The following is a 27,115-nucleotide window of genomic DNA, read 5'->3' on the forward strand; positions in this document are numbered from 1 at the left end:
ATGCCTATTGGATATGGACAAGACTGGAGCTGTACACATCTATTTAAAAGTTGGTATAAAAGGTACTTTAAAACATGAGACTAGATGAGATCCCCTTAAAAGAGAAAGAGAAGAAAATAAGGGACTGAATTGTGAGAGGCTTCTATATTTAGCGATGGGGTAGAGAAGGAGCCCAGCATGTGTGCTCGTGGAATTTAAGAGAGAGTGTTTAGTAGGAGGAGTGAACGTCTATATCAGTTGCTGCTGAGAGAACTGAGTAAGATGAAAACAGAGAAAGGACCACTGAAACTGGCATCGTGGAGATCCCTTGCGACTTGGTTAAGGATGTTGCAAGTCAGTAAAGAGCATGGGAATCCCAAGGGAATGGGTGGATGGACCAGTGGGAGGTGTGGAAATGGCGCCAGTGTGGACCGCTCTCTCGAGTTTTCTGTGATGTTTAGTGATGTGGGCTGGAAGCTCAAGGCAGATGTGGAGCCTGGGGTGTTTTGCTTTGTTCAATGAAGAAAAAACCCTGAAGCATGTTTGTCAGTTGGCAAGGAGGATCAAGAAGAGGGAGAGGGCTTCCCTGGTGGCGCAGTGGTTGAGAGTCTGCCTGCCGATGCAGGGGACACGGGTTCGTGCCCCGGTCTGGGAAGATCCCACATGTCGCGGAGCGGCTGGGCCCGTGAGCCATGGCCACTGAGCCTGAGCGTCCGGAGCCTGTGCTCTGCAATGGGAGAGGCCACGACAGTGAGAGGCCCGCGTACTGCAAAAAAAAAAAAAAAAAAAAAAGAAATAGAAAAGAAGAGGGAGAGATTGATGCTTCAGAAGGAAGAGGCAATAACTGCATGAGCAAAGCCCCTGAGAAGGTGAGCGAGTGACAGATGCAGCCCACAGGCACAGTGTTATGTTTTGAGAGGCTCTTCTGGAAAGATGGAGAAAATAGGTAGTGTCCATTTTGAGAGATTCTGGACATGAGAGTAAAAATTACTTCAGGGAAGTGAAATTTATGGACCATACCCCCCTAGCAGAATATGGGGACAACCACACGTGTGTGCACACACACACACGCACACACACCCTGTATAGACCTGTACAGTGCCTGGCACACACTAGGTGCATAATCCCTTTCTTTAAACAAAACGTGATCCTGCAAGTAGAGGTCAGCCGCCTCCCACTGTAAAATATTACAAGGAGATCTGATGCTTCTAGGCCTGAGGTGTAGGGAAGGGAGATGGAAACTTCTAGGAGGGGAAGAGTGGGAAAGGAGGAGAAAGAGTATGGGGCCAGGGAAAGAAAGCAGAAAGGGAGAAAGAGAAAAGATGGAGGAGGCAGGGAGAAAGGGGTGAGCAGCTGTGTCAGAGGCAGCCTGGGGCACCGGTGGCTTTGCCCTTGAACCAACTCAACTCCACGAGTCACAGGATACAGCTGTAACCAGCACAGGTGCGACGACGCAGCCCAGCCCGGCTCCTGCCCTGCGAGAAAGGAAGTGCTGTGACGGGCCTCGCTATAATTAGCAGCCGGTGGTAGCCTAGAAAGCTGCTTGCTCTGAGGTTGGTGAGTTCAGAGCCAGCACATGAGCGCAGGGGGGTGCAAATCGCCTGTGGGAACTCCGCGGGAGGCTGGCCTCTGAGTCAGTGTCTCTGCTGCCTTGGCTCTGAGAGCGCAGCCCTGCAGGCTGGTCGCGCTGGGCATGGCCCTGAAGCCCGCAAGGCTAATTGAAGATCGAGGCGTCCAGAATTCCTGGACTATCACTTCTCTGTCTGGGCAGATGTCCTTCACGTCTGGCATTCTCCGGCTCCTGGGGCAGCCCCAGCCAGTGGGAGTGGCACTGCCTTGGCAGACACGGGAGACTGGCCTTGGCAGCCACAGAGGGCGATGCTTTCCCAAGGCCTCGTCTCCTTGGAGAGTCTTTCTAGTGCTTTGGCACATCCATGCTGTTCTCCCCCGTGCTGGCCCATCTTTGGCTCTACTGGTCATCTACTGTCCCACGTGGGGGCATCTTTTTAAAATCACTACAGTGAAATAGGGAGGGAACCCTTCCCAGAGCTTTTCTTTGCGTGTGTGTGTGTGTGTGTGTGTGTGTGTGAGAGAGTGAGTTTGGAATTTCGGAGGGAAAATGTAGAAGGCACAATTTGTTTTTGCTTCACTCTTCAGCAGTGAACCCAAATGTCCTCCTGCTGTTACTCTGTATCAGATTAAGTAAATCCAGCATGGGGCAGCCTCTATTTTCTCCTCCCAGCCCTGATGAGTGGTGTTCAAGGCAGAGCCCTGCCCTCTTTCTAAGGCAGGCGCTCCTTCCTCCAGCCTGCCACCTATGGAATCTTAAGAAAATTGTTTTGTATTGGGATATCATGTTAATTTCCTTGTAACTTCCCATCTCCAATCTTGGTTTTTTCCTGGGCACACCCCAGATCTAGTTGACTTTCCCCTCCAAATAGGAGCCTTTCCTTTCTAATTGTGAAACAAATCATTATTTCCTGCCTGTTTTATCTTTTCTAGACTCATCATCCCAATTACTTTGACCACACATTAATTCACCAAATATTTGTTTCTGACCAGCTGAGTGCCTTTACTAGGCTAGGGACTGGGATGTATCCATTAGCAAAATGCAGCCCTGGGAACTAGAGGAACTCACATTTTTGTTTAAAAGAACACTGTGGGCAAAATAGAAACATGTTGTAAAATTAGAATATGAGGTTATAAGAACCGTAATGGAGATTAAAAACTTCTATTGCCTCTTTAGGGCTCATCACACCCCAGTGCTAAGTGCACTGTGTACATTATCTTACTTAGAACTCAGGACAACATCATCTACTTATAGACAGGTCAGGTGTTCTGCCCAGATTCACAGGGCTGTTTAAGATGCCTACCAAGCTTAAATAGAAGGGCAGATTCAGGGTTTCAAACCACAGAGACAAATGCAAAGTTTCACCCTCAAGTTCATATACCACAAACAAGGATTTGGACTCAGGTCATCTGGTTGCAGAGCGCATGTACTTGACCACGATGCCATCTTGCTTTCCTGGAGGGCTGTGGGGATACCGAGGAAGCATAGATGTAAGAGTGTCCTTAGCAGGGCTACTACCTCTGACCTGGGCTGCAGAGATGTTTTTATTTAATTAATTTATTTAAAAAATTTTATTTAATTAATTGTTTAATATTCTTTATTGGAGTATAATTGCCTTACAATGGTGTGTTAATTTCTGCTGTATAATGAAGTGCATCAGCTATACATATACATATATCCCCATATCTCTTCCCCCTTGCGTCTCCCTCCCTCCCACCCTCCCTATCCCACCCCTCTAGGTGGTCACAAAGCACCGAGCTGATGTACCTGTGCTATGTGGCTGCTTCCCACTAGCTATGCAGAGATGTTTTTAGATACTCCCCCCCCCGCCCCCCGCAGGAAGCCTGATGTGCTAGCTCTGACCTTGCTGTGGTTCTTGGCACTGGACAGTCCGTTTCACGTTACTGACACCTCTGCTGCTCTGAATACATGCTTTCTTCCAGCTTTCTCTTCACACTGTAATAGGAGCTAGCATGCAAACTCGAGGCCACCCCATGCACCTCCAACAACGATTCATTCTTAGAGGAATCGACTTGCAAAGCCATCCTGGGAGCTATTGAATTAAATGCTGTCGCTTGGAAGGCAGCCTTTGTCCTGGAGAGGATGGGTGGAGCTTTATGCCATCCTCTGGCAGCCTTGTTCAAACTGTGTGGGGAGACTGGATTGTCCTGGGCGCTTCTGTGACATGACTGCCTGACACCTGTTCATGGTGCCCACTGTGAGCCTCACGGGGGGGAACCTGACAGCTGTCTCCGTTCACCCCACCCTTCCCTGACGGGCCCTGAGCAGGCAGTTCTTGGCAGGGCTTGTCAGGGCTCTGCACGTTGGAGCATACCAACGAGTCCACATTCTCTTCCATTCTCCTGGCTCCAAGCAGCTTTTCTGATGATTGCATCAGAGCATGACATGCAGGAATAATTACTATTATCATCATTATTTTTAACATCAATTGTTCACCATTGAGACCAGCGGGCATCTTCAGGGAACAGAATCAGACCTGTTTCCTCCCCCCTCCTCCCCCAGTCGGCTCTTCATTTAAATTAAACAGAGATTGCTCACCAAGAGGGGGTTAGGATGGTGGTGCTGGGGGGTGTTTGGTGCAGGAAGATATAATTCAATTTTTTTCTCTGTTTTTTGGGGGGCAGATATTAACCCTTGTATTTCTCCCTTCTGATTTGGATGATTTTTCTCTTTTAATAAAAACCCACAATAATCATTATATTATGTAGAAGTTGGACCTCTCAGGTGACATTTTTGTAATTATTTCATAGCTCTGGGCAAACCAAAATTCATTAAATTTGAATTCACATCTGCAAGAGATAGGGGAAAAATGCCTAAATGGTCTTGGGAGAGCCTGGGCTGATGGGGGTCAGAAACTTTGCTGCTCTGAATCTTGTTTGCTTTTCTCCTGAGCAAGTATCTCTCATGATTTCTTTGTTGATAAAGACGTTTATGTCTCCCTCTGTTCCTTGTCTCCTTCCTGTGAACTGCTGTCCCCACCCCAAGCAACAGTTCTAGAGAAATCTTCCCAAATTAGCAGTTTCAACCACACCATCCCCTTTCTCAAAATTCTTCACCCTTTCCCCACTGGGCTGCCCCCTCAGAGCTCAGGGTTTCTAAGTTTTTATGGATCTGCTTCCCTCCCATCTCTTTAGCATCACATTGTACTCTTTGGTCTCAAAAGCTCCATTTCCTCAACAGCCCACAGGCTCATCCTGCTTCCCTCTATCTGGGGCCCTGGTCATGTCACTTCTCTTGCCTTCAATCACCTCCCTGCCCCTCCACTCATCCACGCCACCCAGTGGCCGGGCCTGTCCTTCTGGAGACCTTTCCTGGTGCCTCAGTGCTCTCAGCCTCCTTTGAACACCTCTGGTACTTATAGTGGGTGATGGGTGTGTTATGTCCACATTCCTCTGTTGAAGCTCTAACCCCCAGCAGAATATGACTGCATAGGAAGATAAGGTCTTTAAAGAGGCTATAAAGTGAAAACAGAGCCCTTAAGGTGGGCCCTCATCCAATCTGACTGGTGTCCTTACAAGAAGAGGAATTTTGGACACAAAGAGAGAACTCAGGGTGCGTGGGCACAGAAAGAAGATCATGTGAGGACACGGTGAGAAGGTGGCATGGACAAGTCACGGAGATAGCGGCCACAGGAGACACCAACCCTGCCTCCAGCTCAGACTTCTAGTTTCCAGAACGATGAGACAGTAAAGCTCTGCTGTTTAGGCCACCCAGGCTGAGGTACTTGGTTGGGGCAGCCCGAGCGGACTAACACATGATGGGAGCTTGTATTACGGTCCTCGTTATTGTCTCTTCCCTTCCTTTTATGAGGATGTGCGTCCTTGCTCTCGTCCATGACTGTGGTGCCCTCCCTACGCTCCTGGGAGAAGTGGACAGGCTGGCTGTTGGACTTGGCTGTGTGACTCACTTGACCCATGTGTTTAGAGGGGACGCAGTGTGTGCTGTGTGCAGCAAAGGCTCTAAGGTCCACCGGGTGGTTGCCTCTTGCCCTTTTTCCTCACTGAAGGAACAGCGTGTCCTGGATCGTTGCTGCTCCTTCGGCCTGGGCCCTGGAATGTGAAGACACATGGAATAGAGCCAGAGACACTCCCAGCAGTAGCTGGCATGGAACAGGAGTGAAATTAACTCTTGTTGGAAGATTTGGGGCTTGTTATTGTAGCAAAGCTACCACATAGTTTATACCACAATTTGTTCTTTAATAATAAGGAGTTGTTATTTCATGTGCCATATCATCTTTTCTGGGAAGGCTTCCTGAACCTCCAAGCCCCTCATACATGCTCTGTTATATCTCTATGCAATCACTCATCGTCACTGCACTCATGAATACAGTAAATATTTAATGAGCATCTACTTTGCACCAGGCATTGACCTGGTGTATTTCTCTCTTAACTCTCTTGTCTTCTCCACTAGACCACGAGCTGCTTTAGGTCAAGAACTTGTCCTTATTCACCACTGTATCCCAGTGCCTAGCGGGGCAACTGGCACATGGTATTACTCAATAAATATATGTTAAATAAATAAATGACTCTGCATGAGTCTGGACAATTGGATTATAAGATCTTCCAAGGCTGGTGCTTGTTTTCTCCATCTTCTGTGCTCTTCCCCAAATCTGCCACAGAGCTAAGCATGGAGTAGTAGGTCATTAAAACCTAACTCACCTATTGGGACTGAGTCAGACTTGTCACTTCTTTGGGATCCTGACTACTTATCGAATGGGAATATTTTGATACCCACAGAGATGGGTAATAATGTTTGTGAAGGCACATCGTAAAGGGTAATAATGCACTATCCACGCCTTCTCTATTTTTGCAGTTATGATCTGTCAGTGCTCTCCTGGAAATGGACAGTTATAGCACTTGGGAGAACATAAATGTGTGTACTCTTGGAATGAAACTTTTCGTGATTCCAGGTAGGGAGGTACCACGTGGCCCTAGAGGATCAGAGGCCCAAACCTGCAGATTCCGGAGTGTGTATTTCTCTAGCCATCACTCTCAATGGGCTAGCAGCAGCCTCCCCCATTGAACTCCAAGGAATCCCGGGAGCAGAAACCAGATTTTCCAAACAGGAAATCCGTTTGAAGGGAAGGGGAAGGCTAGTGGCCACTTCCATTGAGGAAAGCGTATGTTTAGTTTGAAGCTCAGCGATAGATTGGTTTCTTCCCCCTCATCACTGCCCCCACCCGCTACCAGCCTCTCCCCACCTCCTCTCCATCACCTGACCAAAAGACACAGGACACCTTCTATGGGACAGGACAGTGCAGAGGAAAGGAGCCTGAACCCAGTCGGGACACTTGGGTTTGAGTTTAACTAGTTATTGCTTTATTAAATGAGCTGGACCTGGTGGGGTGCAAGCAGGAAGCTGCCTTATTCCAAGCAAAGCCTTTTCCCTCTACCAGTCTTCCCTTGATGGGGTCATGGGGAGATCCAAGAGCTTTTCCCATCACTGTACAGAGTTCCAGTCAATGTGATATCAAAACTCTAAACTCTCATCCAATTTAAACATTTTTCTCCCTCAGCCAGGGCCTATCTCAGCTTATAAAACCTGAGTATGGAAGCAGGATGTGGTCAGCTTCTTCTCTCTTCTTCTTCCCCCTGCTCCCTCACTTGGTTGTCATTTTTGGCCCCTCCAGGTTTGCAGGGAGGAGAGATTGTACGGTGGTCATTAGATGCTGGTGACCTCCGATCATGCTGGGTTCCAAATGCAGGTCTTTTCTCTCATAAGGTTTGTGTAACCAGCCTCCAAGGTGGTCTCCAATGACGCCTACCTCCTGACATTACATTCTTGTGTGGTACCACCTCCTTTCCTCCATTGTACCCTGGTTGGTCTGTGTGACCAATAGACTATGGCAGGAGTGATGGTGTCACTTTGGAGATTAGGTTATAAAAAACACTGTGGCTTCTGTTTTGCCATCTCATTAGCTCTGCAAGAAGTGCGCTGTCCTGTGAGGAGCCCTGTCAAAGACCCATATGCTGAGGAACTTGGGCTTTCAGTCAACAGCCAGTGAGGAACTGAGGCCTCTTTCCAACAGCCTCATGAGTGCATTTGGAAGTGGATCTTCCAGCCTCGTCAAACCACCAGATGAGACTGCAGCCCAGCTGACATCTTAACCCCAACCTTGTGAGAGACTCTGAGGCACAGCCATCCAGTTAAGCTTCTTCCAGTTTCCTGACCCTCAGAAACAGCATCAGATAATAGAGTTTGCTGTTTGAAGCCACTACATTTTGGCTCTTCTTTCTCTGTTGGACTCCTGTCTCCCTCAGGTGCCATCCCCATGGGTTCTGGTGATGTGCTGCTCTGTTGGGATCTTTTAGCCCATCCATAGAGGAATCTCTCTCCTGCTAACCTGGTCTGACTTTTCTCTTCAGGAGACCACTCCTGTCCATGAGAGCATGCATGCCCAGACAAACCCTAAAAGAGCAGGTTTTCCCCAGTGTGGCCCTGTTTGCACATCTCCACAACTTCACTCCTTCAGACTTTGTAGGATTCAAATTGTATTCTGGTCCCTGTGTCTCCCAAGCCATGGGAAACACATGTCAACCTCTTGGATTATTCTTTAAAGGTCCTCCCTTTCCCAGGTGGAAAGCCCCCCCCCTTCCCATAAGTGTGTGTGTGTGTGTGTGTGTGTGTGTGTGTGTGTGTGTGTGTGTGTGTGAATACACAGTACATCAACTGCAACACTCTCTATATAAGAAATTCACACCTCCGGTGAATTCTCCAGTGCTGGGTTGTGGCTGAACTTGTTTTTATTCATTTCCTTTGTATGTCCTGCATGGATGGTCCTTGTTCTGGAATATGGGAGCACATGGCCTATGTTAAAATGCCAATTTGTTTCAGTCAGGAAATGTATGGTTTTCAGATCTGGCACTATCTAACTGTGTGATTTTAGGAAAGTCATCTAACCTCTCTGAGCTACAATTGAGGGTGTATGTATGTGTATGTGTGGAATCCTGATGATCTCTTCCAGCTAGAAAATTATCTTCTGTTTTATCCTTGCTCTTAGTCTTTACCCTTCTTACAAGGGGACACATATCTTCTGAGTCATAGCATCTCACTCTGGGGCCTGTGGCAGACTAAACAATGGCCCCCCAAGATGTCCATATCCTAATCCTTGGCCCTGTGAATATGCTAATTTAGGTGGCAAAAACAAAGACTTTATAGATGTGATTAATTGAAGGATTGTGAGATAGAGTCACCTGGATTATCCAGGTGAGCCCAGTGTCATTGTAAAGGTCCTTACAAAAGGGAGGCAGGGGCTTCCCTGGTGGTGCAGCGATTGACAGTCTGCCTGCCGATGCAGGGGACACGGGTTCGTGCCCCGGTCCGGGAAGATCCCACATGCCGCGGAGCAGCTGGGCCCGTGAGCCATGGCCACTGAGGCTGCGCGTCCGGAGCCTGTGCTCCGCAACGGGAGAGGCCACAATAGTGAGAGGCCCGCGTACCGCCAAAAAAAAAAAAAAAAAAGAGGGAGGCAGGAGGGTCAAAGGAGAGAAGGAGATGGGATGAGGGAAGCAGGGGTCAGAGTGATGTGAGGAGGAGGTCATGAGCCAAGAAACGCGGGAGGCCTCTAGATACTGGAAAAGGCAAGGAAACCAATTTCCCCTGAAGCTTCTAGAAGAAATGCAGCCCAGCTGACACCCTGATTTTAGACAAAGTCTGACTTCCAGAACTATTAAGATAATAAATGCATGTTTTAAGCCTCTAAGTTTGTAGTAATTTACTACTGGAGCAGTAGGCAACTAATGCAGACCTGGATGAAGAAAGGGCCTATGGGTCTGTGTGTCTCTAAACTGACCAACCTCACAGGCTCGGGTTGCTCTGTTGATGTCACAGGTCCTGCTCCACTCATTCTTCTAGCTGAGTGACACTTTTCTCATCCAACTTCCTCTTTTAAATGTATGAGAGTCTGGTTTTGTTTTGAGATATTGTTTGAAGTATTTTACAGATGGACCCATGTGGGCACCAGAGGATATGGTGATGCTTTCCTAAAGTAGGTCATAAAACCATTACAGGGACACACAGGCATAATGGGGAATTCGTGTTGGTCAGGCCGTTCCCCCAAATTCTCCATGATCAGTTCTTGATGGGGCCTCATTACGGACAGGGTCATCTCCAAGAAGAGAGAGAAGGCAATGAAGGGATTGCTGGACTGACCTAGTTCTCACTGAAGAGGGGGTTGCTTGTTAGGGAAATAGCTGGAAACCCAGGGGAAAAATGCCATTGTGAAGTCTGCAACTGCCAAGTTAGCTGTTGCTAACTGGACTGTTGAGTTAGCTCTGCATATACTCCAGAATTTTAAAAAACAGTGTTCAAGGGGAAAATAAAAATAAGCCCAAGGCTTGAGACTCTAAAACGGCAGTGGTTCAAGGTAAAAAAATGATTCTAGTGAAGATAAAAAAGGCTACCCAGGAAGCTCTCTGGTAAGTTTTGATGGAAAAATATACCCCCTTCACCCCCAAATGTATAAAATATGGGGACAAATGACCACCAAAGGTAAATATAAAAAAATGGTGTGTGAGAAAAGTATCAGGAGGACTAATGAGGAAAATAAGTGGAGCCTGTGAAAAATGCTGAGAATAAGAAAAATAGCTTATAGTTTGTGGAGCCTGATGAAGAATCAAGGATGAACAGGTGTTGGGCCAGGTAACATTATAATATCCAGTGTTGCCCTGATGTGGAGACTAGTGGCCAAATCAGAAAGGGATGGGCAAATAGGATTATAAGAAAAGTGAAAGCCTAGTGAATTGAGAAAGTAGGAAGGACATCTCCTAGTAGTTTTCAATTATATTCAAACCTCCAGGGCCAGGTGGATTATATCCTCAAGTAGTGGTTCCCAAAGTGTGGTCCCCAGACCAGCAGCAGTAGAATCTCCTGGGAATTTCTCAGAATTGGAAATTCTTGGGTCTATCCTAGACCTCCTGACTCAGGCACTCTGGGCCTGTGTTTTAATAAGCCTTCCAGGTGATTCTGACATGAGGGAATTCATAACCTGGACTCCACGGGTGGACTTCAGTGGGTCCCTTAACCCTCTGGTATAAGACACAAATATTTTTTTCAATGTTCATTGGCCGGGCGGTGGCTTTTATCAGATTTTCAGAAGGATTTGAGACCCCAAAATTTCAGAATCGTTCTTCTAGCATATTGAAAGAATTTATCGTTATCATTACAGACCACTGTTGGTGCTCCAAGAAACCGCAGAGAATCATATTTTGGCAAATAAAGTCTTTCTAGTTTTTTAAAAATCAGAATTAGATGGCTCCTGACAGCTACAGTTTGGTTAACTTTACACTGATTTCTGGCAAAATTCGAGAATGCTTTATTAGGTGGGTAGGGTGTGAACACTTAACAAGGAAAACAGCTGAGCTGTAAAGAGCCAGATTATACCAAATCATCCTTGTGCTGTTTCATTTCTGCTTTTAAAGAAAGTTCCTTATGTTTAAATACAGAAAAGTGTAAAAGAGAAAGCAAAGATGGCCCGTAATCCCACTGTAAGATAACTGAACTCCCCTCCCTCACCCATTGGCTTTCTTAAAGGTTTTGTGTATTCTTGTGGAAAAGAAAATTTATTTTATTTTTTTTCCTTCTTAAAAAAATACTTAACTTTTAATTGAAGTATAGTTGATTTACAGTATTGCATTAGTTCAGGTATACAGCCCAGTGATTCAGATATGTATATATATGTGTGTATGTGTGTGTGTGTGTATATATATAGTTTTCCAGATTCCTTTCCCATATAGGTTATTACAATATATTGAATATAGTTCCCTGTGCTATACAGTAGGACCTTGTTGTTTATCTATTTTATACATAGTAGTTTGTATACGTTAATCCCAAACTCCTAATTTGTCCCTCTCCACCCTTTCCCCTTTGGTAACCATAAGTTTGTTTTCTATGTTTGTGAGTCTATTTCTGTTTTGTGAGTAAGTTCATTTGTATCATATTTTAGATTCCACATATAAGTGATATCATATGATATTTGTCTTCCTCTGTTACTTCACTTAGTATGATAATCTCAAGGCCTATCCATGTTGCTGCAAATGGTATTATGTCATTCTTTTTTATGGCTGAGTAATATTCCGCTGTATATATGTACCACTTCTTCTTTATCTATTCCTTTGTTGATGCACATTTAGGTTGCTTCCATGCCTTGACTATTGTAAATAGTGCTGCAATGAACATTGGCGTGCATGTGTCTTTTCAAATTATGGTTTCCTTTGAATATATGCCTGGGAGTGGGATTGCAGGATCATATGTCGCTCCATTTTTAGTTTTTTAAGGAACCTCCATACTGTTCTCCGCAGTGGATGTACCAGTTTACATTCCCCTCAACAGTGTAGGAGGTTCACTTTTTCTCACACCCATTTATTATTTGTAGACTTTTTTGATGATAATCATTCTGACTGGTGTGAGGTGATATCTCACTGTAGTTTTGATTTGCATTTCTCTCATAATTAGCGATGTTGAGCATCTTTGGGAAAGGAAATTTACATGTAAATGGATTGCTCTCTTTCTGCAGGTACACTATTCTGTACTTTGCCTTAAAAAAATTAATTGTATATCTTAGAGATCTTTCCATGGTAACACTCATAGTGTTACCTCATTATCTTTAATGGTTGTATAGCCTTCCTTCATATCTTTTACTGTTTAGAGATATGTTTAAAAAATTGATATTATTTATGTTTGTTTTTTAATGTATTGCTAGCAATGATGCAATAAATAATGTTGTACATATATTTTATATGTACTTCCAAGTATATCCATAAGATAAATTCCTATAAGGAGAGTTACTCAATCAAAATGTACATGCATTTTAATATTTCAAAATGCCCTCCAATATGATTCTGTCACTTTATTCTCATTTGAACAGGACATGAGAATGCTTGTTTTTTCCCACATTATTGCTACTACTAGGTTTTAGCATTAAAAAAATTGACAATCAAATAGGGGAAAAAACCCATCATATTCTTGTGTTTTATTTGCATTTATTCATTAATAAGCTTAAGCATTGTTCCAAAATTCTGTTCACCATTTATACTTTTCTTTTAACGAACTCCTCTTCATAGCATTTGTTCATTTTTAATATGTTGCTTAACCTTGTATTATTGATTTGAATGATATTTATAAGTTAAATTATCCTTTGTTCACTGTATGTTGCAAATATTTTTCCAGTTTTTGATTTGTCCGCTAAATTTGCTTAATGGCTTTTTCTTTTGCCACACTGATTTAAAAAAAATACATAGTCAAGTTTATTGTTCTTTTATGGTCTCTGAGCTCATGGTTTTTAAAATGCAAATGGTGCTTCTATAACAGTAGGTTAGGGAAACTCTACAAAACCCCTTAAATAAGGACTTCATCCATGTTTTATAAAATTTGCCATGATATCCTTGTGGACAGAATGGAAAAATGAGAGTTGGATGATGTATATACATCAAAGTGCCTTTATAGTATACTGAATGAAGAGTGCTGATTAATGGACCCATGTCAGCTTGGATACCCTTGGCCTTGATGAAGACATAATTCTCATATTTCACACAGAAGAAAGGTCAAGATGGGATATTTAATTTCCTGGATAACAAAGTCAAGATTCAGGAAGATCTTGACAGCCCAGAACAATGAGTTTAAAACTAACACAACAAATGTAAAAGAGATAAATCAAAGATTTGTATTTTTCTAAAAGTTTGAGTATATGAGGACAGATGGGAAAGGCCGAGATAGCAGATACTCACGTAAATAATATCACAACAGTGACACAGCTCAGTGTGAGTTAATGGTGTACTAAGAATACCAAGAAGGTCAGGGTGGTCTTAGGTTCTTTCTGGATTATCCAACATTTTTTTTGTTGTTGTTGCAGCTTCTTTTATTTTGGGTTTTATATATATATATATATATATATATATATATATATATATATATATATATATATACACACACACACACACATATATATATATATATTTTAACATCTTTATTGGAGTACAATCGCTTTACAATGGTGTGATAGTTTCTGCTTTATAACAAAGTGAATCAGCTATACATATACATATATCCCTATATTTCTTCCCTCTTGCATCTCCCTTCCACCCACCCTCCCTATCCCACCCCCATAGGTGGTCACAAAGCACTGAGCTGATCCCCCTGTGCTATGCGGCTGCTTCCCATTAGCTAGCTATTTTACATTTGGTAGTGTATATATGTCCAGGCCACTCTCTCACTTTGTCCCAGCTTACCATTCCACCTCCCCATGTCCTCAAGTCCATTCTCTTGTAGGTCTGCATCTTTATTCCTGTCTTGACCCTAGGTTCTTCATGACCTCTTATTTATTTATTTGTTTATTTATTTTTAGATTCCATATATATGCGGTAGTGTACAGTATTTGTTTTTCTCTTTCTGACTTACTTCACTCTGTATGAGAGACTCTAGGTCCATCTAGCTCACTACAAATAACTCAATTTTGTTTCTTTTTATGGCTGAGTAATATTCCATTGTATATATGTGCCACATCTTCTTTATCCATTCATCTGTTGATGGACACTTAGGTTGCTTCCATGTCCTGGCTACTGTAAATAGAGCTGCAGTGAACATTTTGGTACATGACTCTTTTTGAATTATGGTTTTCTCAGGGTATATGCCCAGTAGTGGGATTGTTGGGTCATATGGTAGTTCTATTTTTAGGTTTTTTAAGGAACCTCCATACTGTTCTCCATAGTGGCTGTATCCATTAACATTCCCACCAGCAGTGCAAGAGTGTTCCCTTTTCTCCACACCCTCTTCAGCATTTATTGTTTGTAGATTTTTTGATGATGGCCATTCTGACCGGTGTGAGATGATATCCCACTGTAGTTTTGATTTGCATTTCTCTAATGATTAATGATGTTGAGCATTCTTTCATGTGTTTGTTGGCAATCTGTATATCTTCTTTGGAGAAATGTCTATTTAGGTCTTCTGCCCATTTTTGGATTGGGTTTTTTGTATTTTTGATATTGAGCTGTATGAGCTGCTTGTAAATGTTGTAGATTAAGCCTTTGTCAGTTGCTTCATTTGCAAATATTTTCTCCCATGCTGAGGGTTGTATTTTCGTCTTGTTTATGGTTTCCTTTGCTGTGCAAAAGATTTTAAGGTTCCTTAGGTCTCATTTGTTTATTTTTTTTATTTCCATTTCTCTAGGAGGTGGGTCAAAAAGGATCTTGCTGTGCTTTATGTCATAGAGTGTTCTGCCTATGTTTTCCACTAAGAGTTTCATAGTGTCTGGCCTTACATTTAGGTCTTTAATCCATTTTGAGTTTATTTTTGTGTATGGTGTTAGGGAGTGTTCTAAGTTCATTCTTTTACATGTAGCTGTCCAGTTTTCCCAGCACCAATTATTGAAGTAGCTGTCTTTTCTCCATTGTATATTCTTGCCTCCTTTATCAAAGATAAAGTGACCATAGGTGTATGGGTTTATCTCTTGGCTTTCTATCCTGTTCCACTGATCTATCTTTCTGTTTTTGTGCCAGTACCATACTGTCTTGATTACTGTAGCTTTGTAGTATAGTCTGAAGTCAGGGAGCCTGATTCCTCCAGCTCCGTTTTTCTTGCTCAAGATTGCTTTGACTATTCAGGGTCTTTTGTGTTTCCATTCAAATTGTGAAATTTTTTGTTCTAGTTCTGTGAAAAATTCCATTGGTAGTTTGATAGGGATTCCACTGAATCTGTAGATTGCTTTGGGTAGTAGAGTCATTTTCACAATGTTGATTTTTCCAATCCAAGAAAATGGTATATCTCTCCATCTGTTTTTATCATCTTTAATTTCTTTCATCAGTGTCTTATGATTTCCTGCATACAGGCCTTTTGTCTCCTTAAGTGTTTATTCCTAGATATTTTATTCCTTTTGTTGCAATGGTAAATGGGAGTGTTTCCTTAATATCACTTTCAGATTTTTCATCATTAGTGTATAGAAATGCAAGATATTTGCATTAATTTTTGTATCCTGATACTTTACCAAATTCATTGGTTAGCTCTAGTAGTTTTCTGGTAGCATCTTTAGGATTCTCTATGTATAGTATCATGTCATCTGCAAACAGTAACAGCTCTAGTTCTTCTTTTCCAATTTGGATTCCTTTTATTTCTTTTTCTTCTCTGATTGCTGTGGCTACAACTTCCAAAACTGTGGTGAATAATAGTGGTGAGAATGGGCAACCTTGTCTTGTTCCTGATCTTAGTGGAAATGGTTTTAGCTTTTCACCATTGAGGACGATGTTGCCTCTGGGTTTGTCATATATGGCCTTTATTATGTTGAGTTAATTTCCCTCTATGCCTACTTTCTGGAGGGTTTTTATCTTAATGGGTGTTGAATTTTGTCAAAAGCTTTCTGTGCATCTATTGAAATGACCATATGGTTTTTCTCCGTCAGTTTGTTAATATGGTGTATCACATTGATTGATTTGCATATATTGAAGAATCCTTGCATTCCTGGGATAAACCCCACTTGATCATGGTGTATGATCCTTTTAATGTGCTGTTGGATTCCATTTGCTAGTATTGTGTTGAGGATTTTTGCGTTTATGTTCATCAGTGATATTGGCCTGTAGTTTTCTTTCTTTGTGACATCTTTGTCTGCTTTTGGTATCAGGGTGATGGTGGCCTTGTAGAATAAGTTTGGGTGTTTTCCTCCCTCTGTTATATTTTGGAAGAGTTTGAGAAGTATAGGTATTAATTCCTCTCTAAATGTTTGATAGAATTCACCTGTGAAGCCATCTGGTCCTGAGCTTTTGTTTATTGGAAGATTTTTAATCACAGCTTCAATTTCAGTGCTTGTGATTGGTCTGTTCATATTTTCTATTTTTTCCTGGTTCAGTCTTGGATGGTTGTGAGTTTCTAAGAATGTGTCCATTTCTTCCAGGTTGTCCATTTTATTTGCATAAAGTTGCTTGTAGTAATCTCTCATGATCCTTTGTATTTCTGCAGTGTCAGTTATTACTTCTCTTTTTTCATTTCTAATTCTATTGATTTGAATCTTCTTCCTTTTTTTCTTGATGAGTCTGGCTAATGGTTTATCAATTTTGTTTATCTTTCAAAGAACCAGCTTTTAGTTTTATTGATCTTTGCTATCATTTCCTTCATTTGTTTTTAATTTATTTCTGATCTGATTTTTATGATTTCTTTCCTTCTGCCAACTTTGGGGTTTTTTTGTTCTCCTTTCTCTAATTGTTTTAGATGTAAAGTTAGGTTGTTAATTTGAGATGTTTCTTGTTCCTTAAGGTATGATTGTATTGCTATAAACTTCTCTCTTAGAACTGCTTTTGCTGCATCCCATATGTTTTGGGTTGTCGTGTTTTCATTGTCATTTGTTTCTAGGTATTTTTTGATTTCCTCTTTGATTTTTTCAGTGATCTCTTGGTTATTAAGTATTGTATTGTTTAGCCTCCATTTGTTTGTATTTTTTACAGATTTTTTTTCCCGTAACTGATATCTAGTCTCAAAACATTGTGTTCCGAAAAGATACTTGATACGATTTCAATTTTCTTAAATTTACCAAGGCTTGATTTGTGACCCAAGATGTGGTCTATCCTGGATAATGTTCCATGAGCACTTGAGAAGAAAGTGTATTCTGTTGTTTTTGGATGGAATGTCCTATAAATATCAATTAAGTCCATCTTGTTTAATGTATCATTTAAAGCTTGTGTTTCCTTATTTATTTTCATTTTGGATGATCTGTCCATTGTTGAAAGTGGGGTGTTAAAGTCCCCTACTATGATTGTGTTACTGTCGATTTCCCCTTTTCTGGCTGTTAGTATTTGCCTTATGTATTGAGGTGGTCCTATGTTGGGTGCATAAATATTTACAATTGTTATATCTTCTTCTTGGATGGATCCCTTGATCAGTATATAGTGTTCCTCTTTGTCTCTTGTAATAGTCTTTGTTTTAAAGTCTGTTTTGTCTGATATGTGAATTGCTACTCCAGCTTTCTTTTGATTTCCATTTGCATGGAATATCTTTTTCCACCCCGTCACTTTCAGTCTGTATGTGTCCCTAGGTCTGAAGTGTGTTTCTTATAGACAACATATATATGGGTCTTGTTTTTGTGTCCATTCAGCCAGTCTATGTCTTTTGGTTGGAGCATTTAATCCACTTACATTTACGGTAATTATCGATATGTATGTTCCTATTACCATTTTCTTAATTTTGGGGGGTTTGTTATTGTAGGTCTTTCTCTTCTCTTTTGTTTCCTGCCTTGAGAAGTTTCTTTTGCATTTGTTGTAAAGCTGGTTTGGTGGTGCTGAATTCTCTTAGCTTTTGCTTGTCTGTAAAGCTTTTAATTTCTCCATCAAATCTGAATGAGATCTTTGCTGGGTAGAGTAATATTGGTTGTAGGTTTTTCCCCTTCATCACTTTTAATATGTCCTGCCACTCCCTTCTGGGTTGCAGAGTTTCTGCTGAAAGATCAGCTGTTAAACTTGTGGAGATTCCTTTGTATGTTATTTGTTGTTTTTCCCTTGCTGCGTTTAATTTTTTTTTTTGTATTTAATTGTTGATAGTTTGATTTATATGTGTCTTGGCGTGTTTCTCCTCTGATTTATCCTGTATGGAACTCTCTGTGCTTCCTGGGCTTGATTATTTCCTTTACCATATTAGCGATGTTTTCAACTATAATTTCTTCAAATATTTTCTCAGTTTCTTTCTTTTCCTCTTCTTCTTCTGGGGCCCCTATAATTCAAATGTTGAAGCATTTAATGTTGTCCCAGAGGTCTCTAAGACTGTCCTCAATTCTTTTCATTCTTTTTTCTTTATTCTGCTCTGCAGTAGTTATTTCCAGTATTTTATCTTCCAGGTCAGTTATCTGTTCTTCTGCCTCAGTTATTCTGCTACTGATCCCTTCTAGAGAATTTTTCACATTTATTGTGTTGTTCATCATTGTTTGTTTACTCTTTAGTTCTTCTAGGTCCTTGTTAAACTTTTTTTTATTTTCTCCATTCTATTTCCACGATTTTGGATCATCTTTACTACCATTATTCTCAATTGTTTTTCAGGTAGCCTGCCTATTTCCTCTTCATTTATTAGGTCTGGTGGGTTTTTACATTGCTCCTTCATCTGCTGTGTGTTTCTCTGTCTTCTCATTTTGCTTAGCTTACTGTGTTTGGGGTCTCCTTTCTGCAGGCTGCAGGTTCGTAGTTCCCATTGTTTTTGGTGTCTGTCCCCAGTGGCTAAGGTTGGTTCAGTGTGTTGTGTAGGCTTCCTGGTGGAGAGGACTAGTGCCTGCGTTCTGGTGGATGAGGCTGGATCTTGTCTTTCTAGTGGGCAGGTCCACGTCTGGTGGTGTGTTTTGGGGTGTCTGTGGCCTTATTATGATTTTAGGTAGCCTCTGTGCTAATTGATGGCGTTGTGTTCCTGTCTTGCTAGTTGTTTGGCATAGGGTGTCCAGCACTGTAGCTTGCTGGTCATTAAGTGGAGCTGGGTCTTGGCGTTGAGATGGAGATCTCTGGGAGATTTTCACTGTTTGATATTACTTGGAGCTGGGAGGTCTCTGGTGGACCAGTGTGCTGAACTTGGCTTTCCCACCTCATAGGCACAGCCCTGACGCCTGGCCGGAGCACCAAGAGCCTGTTATCCACACGGCTCAGAATAAAAGGTAGAAAACAGGAAAGAAAGAAAAAAAAGATAAAATAAAATAAAAAGTTATTAAAATAGAAAATTAAAAATAATTATTAAAAAATTTAAAAGGTATTAAAAAGAAAGAAAGAAGAGAGCAACCAAACCAAAAAACAAGTCCAACAATGATAACAAGCTCTAAAAATTATGCTAAAAAAACAAAAACAAAAAAACAGAACCCTAGGACAAATGGTACCAGCAAAGCTATATAGACAAAATCACACAGAGAAGCATACACATACACACTCACAAAAGGAGAAAAAGGGGAAAAATATATATATAAATCGTTGCTCCCAAAGTCCACCTCCTCAATTTGGGATGACTTGTTGTCTCTTCAGGTCTTCCACAGATGCCGGGTACATCAAGTTGATTGTGGAGATTTAATCCGCTGCTCCCGAGGCTGCTGTGAGAGATTTCCCTTTCTCTTCTTTGTTCGCACAGCTCCTGGGGTTCAGCTTTGGATTTGGCCCCGCCTCTGCGTGTAGGTCGCCTGAGGGCGTCTGTTCTTCGCTCAGACAGGACGGGGTTAAAGGAGCAGGTGGTTCAGGGACTCTGGCTCACTCAGGCCGGGGGGAGGGAGGGGTACATAGGCGGGGTGAGCCTGCGGCGGCAGGGGCCAGCGTGACGTTGCACCAGCCCGAGGCGTGCCGTGCGTTCTCCCGGGGAAGTTGTCCCTGGGTCACGGGACGCTGGCAGTGGCGGGCTGCATAGGCTCCCCGGAAAGGGGGCGTGGACAGTGACCTGCACTCGCACACAGGCTTCTTGGTGGCGGCAGCAGCAGCCTTAGCATCTCATGCCTGTCTCTGGAGTCCGCACTGATAGCTGCGGCTCGTGCCCGTCTCTGGAGCTCCTTTAAGCAGTGCTCTTAATCCCCTCTCCTCGCGCACCAGGAAACAAAGAGGCAAGAAAAAGTCTCTTGTCTCTTCTGCAGGTCCAGACTTTTTCCTGGACTCCCTCCCGGCCAGCCATGGTGCACTAACCCCTTCAGGCTGTGTTCACGCCGCCAACCCCAGTCTTCTCCCTGGAATCTGACCTCTGAAGCTGGAGGCTCAGCTCCCAGCTTCCACCTGCCCCGGCGGTTGAGCAGACAAGCCTCTCGGGCTGGTGAGTCCTCTGTGCAGGAATCTCACTGCTTTTCCCTCCACATCCCTGTTGCTGCGCTCTCCTCCGTGGCTCCGAAGCTTCCCCCCTCCGCCACCCGCAGTCTCCTCCCGCGAAGGGGCTTCCTAGTGCTCCCTCCCACTGGTGCAGGTCCCGTTCCTATTCTTTTGTCTCTGTTTATTCTTTTTTCTTTTGCCCTACCCAGGTATGTGGGGGAATTTCTTGCCTTTTGGGAGGTCTGAGGTCTTCTGCCAGCGTTCAGTAGGTGTTTTATAGGAGTTGTTCCACATGTAGATGTATTTCTGATGTATCTTTGGGGAGGAAGGTGATCTCCATGTCTTACTCTTCTGCCATCTTGAATCCTCTCCCTATCAACATTTTTTTAACTCTAAATTTTGAAATAATTATAGACTTACAGAAATTTTCAAAAAGAATACAGAGAGGTCCCATCTACATTTTCATCTAGATTTTTCCAGTGGTAACATCCTACATAAATACAGTACATATTGAAAGCAGAAAATTGACATTTGTATACTTTATATGCCTTATGTTTCACCAGTTTTAATATTCACTCATTTGTGTGTATGTGTAATTCCATGAAATTTTATCAAGTGTATAGACTCATGTATTCATAATGATTTTTAATTAGTATGTTAAGTACAAATAGATTTATCTGTGGAAAAAATGTGTTCCTCTATTTCAAACAAATCAAGCCCAGGATTTTACAAAGGTGATTTACCTCAGACAGAAGCGTGCATGGGGTGAACTTGCACAAAGTACTCTAATTGTACCTTGATCATACTATATGGTACATTCCTAAAGCTATATTTCAGCTGTATATTGACACATTATAGAATTGAAGGGAACAGGGACATCAAGCAATGATTTTCAAAGCTCCTGTGAGGACCTGTCACACAATAAAGGGGTTAGGCTTATTCCATGTCAGTAGAGTGGCTGTTAAGAGAGGTTGGAGACAGTTATAAGAAACAGACTCCTTGAGACTTTGACTCAAGGAAATTTTTTCCAGGAAGGAAAGCTGTGAGACAGTGGAATTTGGCTGCCATGAGAGCAATAGGCAGGAGTTTTCAAACAAAGGCAGAGTGACCACATGTCAAGAGGGGCTTATAGGGGATTCTTAAAGTCTGGATTAAAAGACCACTAAAGTTCTTCCCAACTCAGGCTCTGGGATTTTATATTATATTCTAGAGTATATTATATTCTAGACTATTCTGGAACATTCTAGGATCCTAGAGTATATTCTATATACTCTTCCCGGAGGAGGCAAGGGAGAGAGAAGAGGTGGAAGGAAGTGCTAGTGGTCCTAGGGGCACTCATGTAGTAAAGAAATAACCGAAAGCAGTTATGAAGGTATATCTTCAAATGCTGTCTCTGTTGAACTCTTCCCATCAGCTTTGTAAAGAGCGTGATTGTATTCAGCTACCTATTAATTATGAAGACATAGAGGTTTGATAGTTATTTCTGTTACTCTTTGTCATTCTCTCTTCTTTGCCTTTGTCTCTTTTCTATTGATAAATTGGTGATAGTTGTTTTACTCTAAAGAATGCTTATCTAGCAGGCTCCTGATACTGTTTTGACTGCTTTGCTTCTAATCTAACTTGAATAGACCTAGGTTATTGGCTGGTGAGTTTACAGTTCTTTAAGTCACAAATGTTTGTAGATGGTAAGGATCTAAGGAGCCTGGGAGGTACTGAGAGGTAGCTGCTGTCATGCTCTGAGACATGGTGTAATTAGGAGCTTGTGTCAGAGTGGAAGCCAGTCCCATGGAGCTGTAAAGGAGAACATCTGCTCCAAAACCATTTACAGGGAAAGAAACATCATGTATATCTGTTTGGGTTCCATCCAATTTAATAAAATGGGACACTCAAACACAGGGACTTAAGCAAATGGAGATCTATTTATTTTTCACATAACAAGAATTTGAGAGGTAGTGATTGCCAGCTTTAGTTCAGTGGCTCTATTATGTTAGGGCTGTGTGTCTGCAGTTTTCTTGCCTTTTTCCTCATGGTTACCTGAGGGCTGCTGCAGCTCCAGTCAACATATCTGTATTCAAGGAAGGAAGAAGGGGGAAGAGACAAGGGGAAAGGAGGAGAGGGAAATTGGAAGGGTTGACATAAATTTTTCAGGAAATTCATGAAAATGCCCTCCCAATGTCTTCCCTCATATCTTACAGACCAGAATTTTCTCTTCTACCCACAGTTTGGGGTTACACAATTTGACTGAGCCATTTGTGCGATGCTTTAATAATACCATGAGAGGAACCAAGAGAAGGGGAATGGAGAGTTTTCTACAGTGTGCAGATGGTTCAAGGATATTAACCTGGGAAATGGACTATGGATCTCCATTATAACTCCAAATGGACTATAGCTTGCCATTTATTTGTAGCATCCTCCTTATATACTCATTTATGTCTGAGATTAAGAGAAAGTGTGTAGGGGTATATGGATTCTGATAACTCTCCACTGAACTGAAATGATCTGCAGTATAGGATAGGAAATTGGTCCTAAAAACTCTTCTTGTGATTTTGCTGCAGCCATTCTCTGGAAAATGATCAGTTTAGAGCAATTTCTTCATCCTCTATCTGTTTGTTTGTTTTTGTTTTTTGTTTTTTGTAAACATGGTGAGATGACGTTCTGGGCTGTTGCATTCTGGAGCCCAACTATGTTTCAGGAGATTGTTCTTCTCCATTTGAGAGTTGTATTTCAGTAACTGAGACCAGAGTTTGACTCTTTGGGTCTACAATGTGACTAAATTAAATCAGGGATTTCATGGAAAGAACAATAAAAGCCCAAATTCTGTTACTACGCTATTTTCTTAATATGTCTGAGCAGGCAGATCTTTTAAGTGGTGATATAAAACAGGCACTATATTCTTGGACTCTTAAGTGCTGGTTTTAGAAAATGTGTCTGGCAACATAATGCTGATTGTTTAAGGGGACTTTGAGCATCTGATGAAGGAGGTTTGAATTATCCCCTTTTTATAAATGAGGCAAACCAAGGGTCAGGAGAGTTGACGAACTTGCCCGAAGTTTCTCGATTCGAGCTGAGATTCATGGACCTTCCTCTTCATTAGGAGGATGCCCTATGCTACTGCTAAACTCCACAAAGTGAGTAAAATAGGGTGCATGTAGGTAAAGAAATGAGGCCCAGATTGAAAAATTGTTCTGGAGGCCCAAGGTCACTGTGGTTTGGTGTTGGTGTTCTGCCCTTGTGACTTAGTGTATGTGTGTGATGGAGTGATTTAGACGAGAATCCTTGAGCTCAGTCTTCCAGTGGATGTGGGTGCTGCCTGTCTGCTACTGCATCCCAGTGCAAAGAGGACACTAGCCTCACATGTTTGTCCTCCTGGATGTCCACCAGGTCTTGACAAGCCCTTGCCCTGTGACCACTATTACACATCTGGCTACTAGGGGCACACAGACCCCACTGACCTGGCCTTGCAGGGGGAAGACACAGCCCTGTTCTCTCTTAGCTCCCCAACCTCGAGAAGAGACTGAACATTTCCAAACAAGCTTTCACTAAGGCGGCGGGGTCGGGGTGAGGGTTTAAAAAGATGGGGAAGCTTAGAACGAGAGATGCCTTTAGCAGTAGCACTTCGGACCACAGATGGGCTTGGCTGGCACAGCCTCATTTTTCTTCATTTCCATCATGTCTAAGGGACTCTGTCCAAGGCTCCTATTCCAAAGTCTGTCCTTGGAAGTTTCTCCTTTCCCTTCTCCCTTGTGGGTGCCTGTCCTGTCCATTGTGGAGGTTCTGCAGGTGGGATGGAGGAACATGGGCCAGGGCAAGTATGTATGTATTCACTTCACAATCAAAGGCTTTTGTTCATGGATGGCAAAAGCTGGATTTCCCATATTTTTAAAATGCCATGATTTTGAGTGGATATTGATAAAATAAGAATAAAGGGCACAGAAATGTTTTTATTTACATTCTTGTTTTCATCTCCAACTCTCTAGTATCAAACTTGACATTGCTCAAAACATACTATTATATATTATGTATATGCATATACATGCGTATATATCCACACACATGCACACATGTATTTTATGCATATACACACATATCTCTGTGTTTGGGATGTAGTTGCTTAGAATACTGGAGTAATGGATTGAGCATACTTTTATCCATTTGCTTTCAATTTAAGCAATTTAGCTTATAATAATAGGTATTACCATGAGTCATAAAAACAGACAAACTCTTGGACACAGTCCTCCTTGGGAAATGATACCAAGGAAATCATTTAAAAGAAAAAGAAAGTTATAAAACATATTGCTGTGTTTTTTTTGTTTAACATACAGGTTTTTTTTTTTTTCCACTTACAGTGTATAAGTCCTTTTCACACGTATTATCTTATTTCATCTTCACAACAACCCTCCAGGACAGGTGGTTTTATTTTTCCTCCTTATTTTAGAAATGAGGGAACAGGCTTAGAGAGGTGGTGTGGTTTCTTTAAGGTTGCACAGTGAGAATGAGAGGGAGAGTTGGGAAACTTTTGCTTAGTTTGGAAAGCAGGGAAAGCTAACCCAGAAAGATAGGACGCTGGTCAAAAAGATCCACAACAAAGCATTTGGATGTGCATGTGCTTTGGAAGAAGAAATGGGAAATCCAGGTCTTTAGCTCCAAGTTCAATGTTTTCTTTACCACACCATCACCACTCCCCAGTGAAAGGACTTTTTAGTAACCTGTGGTTTGCCAATTTGATGAACATCATGGAGGCTTTACACACTCTAACTACAGAAACTATGGAACAGGATAGAAAGTGTTTATGGCATAATTTAAGTTACAAAATAAAACAAAAAGTTATATCCATAGTATAATATAGATGTGTAATATATATATCACACATCTATACAAGGATAAAACATGGGAAGGGAATATGGAGAAATAAAAACAGATGTCACTAAGGGGATTATAATAAATTTTCATAGTATTTTATCCTTAATATAGATAGAATTAACAATAAATTTTAAAAATCCAATTACTAATAAAAATAAGCATTTATTGAGTGCAAGGATTGGGCCTGAGTGCTTTTTCATGCCAAATTCTATGTAATCACAACTCCATGAGGTAAATATTATTATAATTTCTACTTTGTAGATGAGAACCTTATGTTTTTCAGATGATTGAATAACTTCTCCAGGTTAAAAAGCTAGAAGTCATGACAGGGGCACTTGCATTTAAGCTCGGTTGCCTCCAACCCCAAATACCAACAGTCCTTCAGTGTGTGTCCCGCAAAGGGGACAGTCAGTCCTTAAATCATCCACTTCATCTTACGTGTTGATGTGTCTACACAGACTCTTTTTTGTCTCATCATGGCTGAACTTTAGTTGATTGACAGGCACTAGCCATTCACAGAGTGTCTAATTAGGAACTCTCTGTGGACCATCCACACATACTAGATGTAATGCATTGAGGAAGTAGAGATTTACAGCCTCCTTAGCAGAACAAGGGTCCAGAATAGCGGAGGCTGCTGTGAAGGGTGATTCTCAGCATCTGAGCGTGCTGCCAGCTCTGGGTCCTCTATAGGTTTATCTGCAGCCCTGAGCAGAATTTTAGCTTAGGTGGTAAAAATTTAGCTTAGGTCTTTGAAAATCCATGGGATGTGGAGGCATGGTGAGCTGCATCTCCCATCCCAAGGAACAGTGCTAGCCCCAGGCTTTTTCCTCAATCTCCAGGAACAAAGCCAGTATTTTATTGCTTTTGGTCTGAATTCATAGGATAAATACCTCAGTTCTCAGCTGTACTTTGTTCAGGCTTTAACTCTTTGCTGTGCAGAAAAGAAAAGTCGTCCTCTCTCGGCAGGAGGGGGCAACCTGAGTTTCTTGGTTCTAGTTGGGCTAGGATTTTCTTCCCGAGACTTGAGTAATGAGTGCATTGTAGAAATATCCTTTTTAGTTGCAGTTTACAGTGTTGCTGGTCTGTGGGAGCAGATTGCTCCTTGAAGGAGAGATTTCCAGAAGGCTTTAGAGGATAGAACACAGAGCTGTTCTTTTCCATAGCCCCCATAAAAGAGCTCCCAGGTCTCTCTCCTTCGTATGACGGAGTTTTTAATCTGCAGGCTTCAGACACCTTACTCCTTACTTTTCCCAGTTTCTCTTTCAAAGCACATGTACTTTCAAGTGCTTTGTTTTGGATCTTTGTGTCCTGTCTTTCCTGGTTGCATTTCCCTGCTTTCCAAACTAAGCGAAATAGCATCGCCCCGCTCTGTCACGGCCCCCTTTCTTTTACTGCCCTCAGTTATTTTAAATCTTGCGATGTGTTCTTATTCTGGGACTTTTATTCTTTGGTGTGAAATTGGGCCAATATTAATGTTCCTTAACACGATGCATAGCATTCCTCATCTGCAAAGCACTTCACAAAGATTAACTATTGAATCCTCTCAGCATCTCTTATCCTGTGGGGACAGTGAATAGTTGGCTAACAGTAGGAAAGAGAAGGAAAATGATTCTTCCTCTTTCCATAAGTGTCTTTGAGCTTCAAAGCCTATTTCCCACCATTAGCTAGGATACAGAACAGGGGAGAGAGAGGCGAGGAGAGATTTTGAGAGGAAATCCCTTTGTCATCTCATGAAATTTCTCCATCAAGGACTTTGGTGCACGTTCGTTACGGGATAAACTCTGAGAAGCCAACTTTGTTTAAGGACTTGAGTATGAGCTTAATTCTAATCCTAGTTTTCCTTCTGAGGTAGAACTGTAGAACGTTAGAGGATCTTGGAGATACAGTCATTCTGTGAATTGACTTGACAGATGCAACAACTAAGGCAGAGAAATGTCAGATTATCTCAAGGTCACACAGGGCAAGA

The sequence above is a fragment of the Mesoplodon mirus genome (genome assembly GCF_964341445.2).
Source record: "Mesoplodon mirus genome assembly, chromosome: 13".
Classification (NCBI taxonomy): Eukaryota; Metazoa; Chordata; class Mammalia; order Artiodactyla; family Ziphiidae; genus Mesoplodon; species Mesoplodon mirus.